General features: G+C 47.3%; 1 long non-coding RNA gene across 2 annotated transcripts; it reads right to left on the reverse strand.

Annotated features, from left to right (window-relative positions):
* Positions 1 to 325: 325 nt before the first annotated feature.
* LOC122366478 lies at positions 326 to 3,420 on the reverse strand. 2 transcript variants are annotated; one of them, XR_006253893.1, is made up of 5 exons: positions 2,873 to 3,420; positions 1,781 to 2,152; positions 1,285 to 1,424; positions 707 to 865; positions 326 to 457 (listed from the first exon to the last, which is right to left on the reverse strand). It is a non-coding gene; the product is annotated as an uncharacterized LOC122366478 (long non-coding RNA). The 2 variants fall into 2 exon arrangements; XR_006253892.1 differs by having other exon boundaries at positions 1,827 to 2,152; positions 2,873 to 3,321.
* Positions 3,421 to 7,799: the final 4,379 nt, after the last annotated feature.

Below are 7,799 nucleotides of genomic sequence, written 5' to 3' on the forward strand. Positions count from 1 at the left end.
TACATGTTAAATGACCTGTTTTCGTCGAGCGATATCTCGGTCAACCTTTGAAGGAATCAATGGTTCTTAGTCTCAAATGATAGATCGATGAATTTTCTTTCGACAATTCCTCTACCATTTTTCACGAAACCCAGCCGAACTTCTACGGCGTACAGGGTAAAGATTTCTCTGCACGCCAGCACCCGCGATCCGGCTCTCCGATCGTAAGCGCGCGGTCCTCGGTAGCGCAGTCGGTAGCGTATCGGGCTACGGATCCGAGGGTCGTGAGTTCGAATCCTGGGAGCGCCGCGTGATTTCGGCTAGAATTGAATGATGTAGATTCTTGAATGTTTGCATAATCAATTATTAATAGCTAATTGAATGTATCTGCCCACTAATCAGCCTCTAAAGCCTGGTGCTCCTGGGCGGGCTGGCCGTCGGTCGCGGCCGAGACCAGCACCGCCTGGTCAGCCGTCACCTGTAGGGCGCACGGGGAAAAGGGATACAGTCAGGAGCCGCGGCCGTAGTTATTCATTTCCAATCGACAATAGGGCATTGGAGCAGTGTTCCCGCCACTTCTAATGAGTAGTTATGTCGAGCCTACCACAGTGTACTTCACAACTAGAAAACGCACTCAACAATAATCACACAACAACGGCACACTCTCAGGGCCATTCTAACAAAACACCCGCGGTTATAATTAGCATTACTCGGTATAATGACTGACCGTGCATCGTGTGTGGACGTGGCAGTTGTAGAGCAGCGCAGCGGTCGGCCGGCGCCGCTCAAGCTGGGAGACACACCGGCACAGCCGGGACGGGTACATGGGCTGCTGCTCGTTCCACTGGATCGTCTGACAGCGCAGCTGGAGACGCACCTCACCGGCCTGAGGACGGGGGAACCGGGACAGATAAACAATACACCAGCTGAATGCTGGGAGACGCACCTCACCGGCCTGGGGACGGGGGAAGACTGGGTGATACAACCGGGACAGACAAATAACACAGCTGCTGTAGACGTACCTATATACCTCCCCGGCCTGGTGACCGCGCGCGGGTGATGCGACATCATAGATCAACAGCGATCAGCCGGATCATCGGAGCAAAAAAGCACGCATCTCAGGAGCCCATCTCCTTGCAAGTCTGCGATCATATCTCAACGCCTAACTGCAGCAGCTCTTCAAACAATGCAGCTGATGCTGCCTTTTCGAACATCCCCGCTATGCACGGACCCGCGCCGCCCAGCTCCCCGTTGGCGGCCACCACTGTCAGCCGCCGCCCCTTCCTCCGCTGCGCGGAGACCCACCTTTTCCAAGTCTCCATGGCCAGCCACCACGGTGACTCGCGGCTCCAGCACCGTCAGCTACAGGCCGCGAGCCGGGGTGTTGGCCTCCAGCGCCGCCGCCTCTCCGTGCGGCACTGGGCCCGGGCGGGCCTCTCCGTCCGCTGCGGGAGAGGGCAGAGGGTAGAGGAGAAGGTCAGGGCGGGCCTCCCCGCCTGCAGCAAAACAGGGGGAAGGAGCGGTCAGGTGGGTCTCCCCGGCCGCTGCAGGAGAGGGCAGAGGGGCGTTAGTGATAGTGGGCAGATGAAACGGAATGTTTATTTCAAAGATATACGCTTTTTCACTAGTACGGCAACTACACTTCTCAGAGGTGAAAATCGCTGATATAATTGGGACGCACTGCCGAAAAAGAAGGAACTTGCAAGTCACAAGTAGCGATGGGGACGACTCATGAAGAACAGTGCATCATGTTAAACAACTTCAAGCTAACTCTGAGCGCTACTCAGTACACACTACTCACCCTGCTGGGGCCGGCTGCAGGGCGGGTATTGGTACTCACTACTCACCCTGCTGGGCCGGCTGTAGGGCGGGTAGGTGACGCTGTGCGCCGCCGTCAACAGGTGACTGAGCTGTCAGAAAGTCACACGTCAATAAACGAGTCCTTTCTACACGCTGCGTCTAAATCACTCTAATGGACGTTACAAAAACACGCCAGGATTCTACGATCCTTGTCCAGTTTCTGCAGCAGCAGCGCGAGTCACTGGCAGCGCTGTTGCTGCCAGACGACGGCCGTCGGCGCCCGGCGCACGCGCGCCGCGCACCGGTCGGCGTGTCAGCTGGTAGCGGCTGTGCGCTGCCAACGCCGGCGCAGCAGCTGGCGGAACACGACAACCTGGCGGGACGCATGGCCGGGTCAGAGGGGGAGTGGGAGCCGACAGGGTCAGTCACATCACAGTGGATGCCTACCTCACCCCACACTGACAAAGTGCCACCATGCCAGGAAAATGTTTCACCTCAGAACAGCATGAACCTAGAAAGAAAACAGGATTGCATAGCTCCTGTATAGAATAGTCATAGACATAAAGCATAGACTCAAATTATTGAGCCATAGCCAAGATTTTACTGAGGGAGGGGCCACAGGTCGCGGCCTAGCGTCGTACCCCCTCCAAAAAGGAAAACTCGGATTTGGCCCACTATTTTTGGGGGTATGGTACAGCTGTTTTTATTTATCTTTATTTTATTTTATTTCTCGCCTTTAGGGTAGACCATGACAGCCGTGGCCACTCCCTTGGCTACATCCCTAGATTGAACGAAGAAGCAAATTGAAGAAGCAGCTTTGACCATAAGCGCAAACATAACATGGAACAGACTACATTTTTATGCAGTATGTTATGAAGTCAACATTGCATGCTTTATATAGGCAATCTAATCTTCACCAATCCATTTTGTTAAGCACTTATCTACTTTTCTAGTTTCAATTGATTGGTCAATGCTCGTATACATAATTATCAGCATTCAAATATATGATGCTGAGACCTGTTCAATCTCTGACCAACTCCCTGTATCATACAAAAGAAATAATTGTAGCATTATGCATAGGGTCATAACTTACTGATCACTTTCTGTCAACAGCCTGCAAGCAGCATTGCGATCTTCCCTCCGCAGTGACGGAGACCTCTGTCATGTGCGCATGGTGTGTTGTGTTGTGTTTGCATTCAAGAAATTTCAACAGCTAAAAAGGAAAAACAAAACATTTCTTTAAATACCTGCATGTTTGCTATAATAGCAAGCTAGGATGCAATGAGTATAAAAGTATACAAAAATCCCAATCAATAGGTTCGGAATGGAATAGGTTGTGAGGTGTTAGGTACTGTAGTAGGCTGGTTGAAAGGTTTGTATGTTGTAGACATCTGGCATGGGGGTTTTAGGTTGGTATTAAGGGTATTACAAACTTTTTAGGAAAGTAGGTAAGGTTAGGTCAGGAATGTTGGTTATTTTCATTCAAATTTCACACTTGTTCACTTTAATTGTATTCCAAATTGACACAAATTTTTAAAAGTTATGGTGAAAACATGTTCCTTTCCTATGTGAATTGTGATGTTAGTATTTGAATTTTATCAAGGCCCTATGAATTTTATATGCAGGAAGTCAAACATACTTGACTATCATACCACCAACTACAAAATGCCCAATCTGAGACGCTTTTGTTATTGTATGAGCCGCGTCATATTTGAAAGCAAATATATTTGCTGCCAAATTTCCCCCTTCATTGGCATGAAGTAAATCCTTCATTACGTCACAGATCCGATCTAAATGACGTCACGATGAAATATTAAAGTCGCAATATTTCAAAAAGTATACAATGAAAACGCGTAAAAACTTGCAGAATTCGTCACAGTGCCCTAAGTAACATTTCCGAATCCTAAACGGGATTTTTTCGAAGGTGGGATAGTCCCTTTAATAAATTTAATAATTGAATGTCACGTGCGCGTCACGACTGCCAACCATAAGCGCTACCATATTCTAGTTTGAACTAAGTTTTTGCTAGTCCCGACCACATATAGTAGGTTTTCTAGTAGTTATACTAGAAATTCCTACCAAAGTTCGTCCTACCCTTCACTCAATATACCCTGGTTTCATGCAGCGTTTAGATGCATCCACCAACGCGATCATCAATGTCCCGGTTGACAGTGACATACGCCGGCGATCACCGCTAAGAGCGGCATGGAATGATGCTCTGGGAGTGCCATGAATCTTCATGTTATGTACAGGGTGTTTCACTAAAAGTGTCAAAAAGTAAATGCCTATTAAAGTTATATAAAATATGCAAATCACGTGGTTGCGCACGTGGCTTGGTTGCAAATTTTTGGACATTTATGCTTTGTCCATTTAAGATATATTTTACACTCATACGGAGCGAGGGCAGGAGGCCAAAGTTACTAGTCGTTTTTTTCCTTATGCAGATCAAGAACAGGTTATTTACACCGCAACAGGAGGGGTAAATTACACTTACATTTGGTGCCATCAGAAACATTGAAACCGTATGCCGACTTTTCAGGAAACGTTTTATTCTCTCACCTCGCTACGTTCCAGATTATAAAAGGTTCAAAGGGCTTCTTGAGAGGTTTAAAAGGGTTCCTTCGATGCCGGTCGCAGTCCAAAAAAGACGGGGTCCCCCACCTCTCGGCGGAAACCGTTGAAAGGGTCAGGGTCTTTTTGAGGGTCTTTGAAGATAACAAGAAGCTAATTTCAACATCAGAAATAGCCAAGGCCTTACAAGCTATCAAAAACAGCCACTATAATGGCTGTAACCACCAGGAACTGGCTGGATTAGAAGTTCCTGCACCGAAAAATCAGCTGCCTCGCCGCCCGCCTCTGGCCAGCGCAAAGCCCCGATCTGTCACCGTTTTACTTCTGGTTTTGGTCAGTAGCTCTCGCAGAGCTGAGGAAGACTCAAGTCGCATCACTTCAGGAGCTGAAGAGCACCATTCAAGGCTTTGCCGACAGTCTGGACGCTGAAGATGAAAACGGGCTGTGAGGCACCTCCGGACACGTGCCGAAACGGTGCATCAAAAGAAGGGGCGGATATGTGGAATAGGTTTGAGTGACGGTGCCATCGTTTTTATATATTCAAATGTCCAACAATTGCGGATGAAATGGTATGCAAATTTCCGTAGAAAACATTGTTATTATGTGCATTATGACCTTTTACTTTTTGACACTTTTAGTGAAACACCCTGTAGCATTGGACTAAGTGTCTGTAAATACAAAGTTCTCTCTCTCTCTCTCTCTCTCTCTCTCTCTCTCTCTCTCTCTCTCTCTCTCTCTCTCTCTCTCTCTCTCTCTCTCTCTCTCTCTCTCTCTCTCTCTCTCTCTCTCTCTCTCTCCTCTCTCTCTCTCTCTCTCTCTCTCTCTCTCCTCTCTCTCTCTCCTCTCTCTCTCTCTCTCTCTCTCTCTCTCTCTCTCTCTCTCTCTCCTCTCTCTCTCTCTCTCTCTCTCTCCTCTCTCTCTCTCTCTCTCTCTCTCTCTCTCTCTCTCTCTCTCTCTCTCTCTCTCTCTCTCTCTCTCTCTCTCCTCTCTCTCTCCTCTCTCTCTCTCTCTCTCTCTCTCTCTCTCTCTCTCTCTCTCTCTCTCCTCTCTCTCTCTCCTCTCTCTCTCTCTCTCTCTCTCTCTCTCTCCTCTCTCTCTCTCTCTCTCTCTCTCTCTCTCTCTCTCTCTCTCTCTCTCTCTCTCTCTCTCTCTCTCTCTCTCTCTCTCTCTCTCTCTCCTCTCTCTCTCTCTCTCTCTCTCTCTCTCTCTCTCTCTCTCTCTCTCTCTCTCTCTCTCTCTCCTCTCTCTCTCTCTCTCTCTCTCTCTCTCTCTCTCTCTCTAACCTAACCTAACCTAACCTAACCTAACCTAACCTAACCTATTGTTGTAGGCGAGCAATGGCATCTTTGAGCATCATCATAAGTAGAAAAGTATGTATAAATAACCTTATGCTCATTCTTTGCACTTTTTTGTTGAAATTGAATAATTAAACAAAATCATTGATATATTTCGGCTTGCGCCATCTTCAGAATGTACAGAAACAATTGTCGACACAAACAAACAAAATTCGATTCCATCAATCAATAAATCGTGCAGCGCTTCAATCAGCTCCTTGATGAGAGAATAATTTCATATATACATGGCTCTCGAAATAACGATGCGCCCGTCCATGATATCTATGATACATGTACAATATACAACACACAAGATCAATATACAATATACAAAATAACAACATAGAATCTGCATGACTCATCACATTGTTTGGCGCAGCCTAAATCAACGGCACAATCAGACAGTAGTTGTCACAATCAATTTGTGGATATGTACAATATAGTTATGTGGGGTGTACGATAGACGCTGCAGAAGTGGCCAGGATGAAGTTTGGGTGTTCAAACATGGTTTTTGGTTCCTTATTTCCCACTGATTCGGATATTTTTTAAATCAGCGACGTCTTTACACACTCTTTCAATGGAGATTTTGAATGACGATGATGTGATTGTACATGATGGGTGTCTTTGGGTAACGTGATCCCCAAGAGAGGTGTTTTTTTGCCTTGTTCTTAGCGTCACGAAAGTGTTCATTGAATCTGTCACGGATGCGCCTTTTTGTTTCGCCAATGTAAATAGTACTTTCATTGTCACAAGATTACATGTAATTTTGTAGACGGCATTTTTGATGTGACAGCGGCCTGGGAGCCCTGCTTCGCATGTGGCACAGCGTTTGGCACCAGCAGGGCACGGGGGGCTTTCCAGCGCTGACCTCACGATGTGTTTGGCCACCGTTTTCCCACTGGTCCACGCGATACGTGCCTGTACGCCACATGAGCGCACTACCCCGTTGACTCGTCGTGCAAGGGTCTCGTCTATGTAGGGGAGAGATATGTAAGTCGTGTCGGTGTCTCGTTGCTTAGTGTTTCGTCTTTTTGATCTTTGTCTGTGATACATGATTTTGTGTTTAGTGCTTTGAATGAGTCTGTTCGGGTATCCATTGTGTCTGAACAGTGATTCCATGAGTCCCATGCCCCGTTCTTGTGCTTGTCTATCAGAACCTAGTCGTTTGGCGCGTAGAAGCTGAGAGTGTAGTACAGAGCGTTTGCATTGCATCGGGTGTGCTGATGTGTAGTGAATGATGATGGGGGCTGTCATAGGTTTGATGTAGAGCTCAGTGCTGTAAGAGCCGTCTTCTTTCACTCTGATCATGGTGTCAAGGTATGGTATGCATCTGTTTGGAGTTTGGTCGGTCCTCTCTATCGTGAACTTTAGGGCTGGGTGAAAGTCGTTGAGGAATCGGAAGTATTCGTCTAGTTTGTCCGGTCCGTGTGTCCAAATACCGAGAATGTCGTCGATATATCTCATGTACGTCATAGGCTGATACTTTGAATTTGGAGAGGTGAGTATCATCGATTCTACTGCGTCCATGAACATAATGGCTAGCGGTGGGGCGATCCTGGATCCCATCGCCACTCCCTCTGTCTGTTTTAAGTATTTTTGGCCAAATCGAATGTAGTTGTTGCTGAGACAATGTCTAAGGAGGGAGTCGATGTCCTTTACAGTGAGTCCACAAGTGTCAATATCGTCCAAGTGTCTGTTCATAAGATTCAAGGTAGCTGTGATTGCCTCGTGGGTGGGAATATTTCCGTAGAGGTTGGTCACGTCAACTGAAAACACTATACAATCTTTTGGCAGTCCTTGGGGAAACTGGGTCCGTAGTCTGTCTAGATAGTCGTCTGTGTTTGTCAAATGGGCCGGCACAAAGGTCAGTAGCTGCGTAATTATCCTTTCCAGAAGCCATGCTAACTTGTCCAGGGGGTCTCCGCATGCTGAGACGATAGGTCTGAGTGGTGCGTCTGGCTTATGTGTTTTTGGGAGACCATAGAGCTCAGCTGTACGACTTCCGGAGGGCATTACGCTTTTGATGACTTTGTCGGGTACCTTGTTTGCTAACGTATCTTTGATAAGTCTTTTTGTTTGAGCTTCCAATTTAGTAGTAGGATTTTTAGGCACGCT

Source organism: Amphibalanus amphitrite, unplaced genomic scaffold (assembly GCF_019059575.1).
Source record: "Amphibalanus amphitrite isolate SeventyFive unplaced genomic scaffold, NRLGWU_Aamphi_draft 000810F_arrow, whole genome shotgun sequence".
NCBI lineage: Eukaryota > Metazoa > Arthropoda > Thecostraca > Balanomorpha > Balanidae > Amphibalanus > Amphibalanus amphitrite.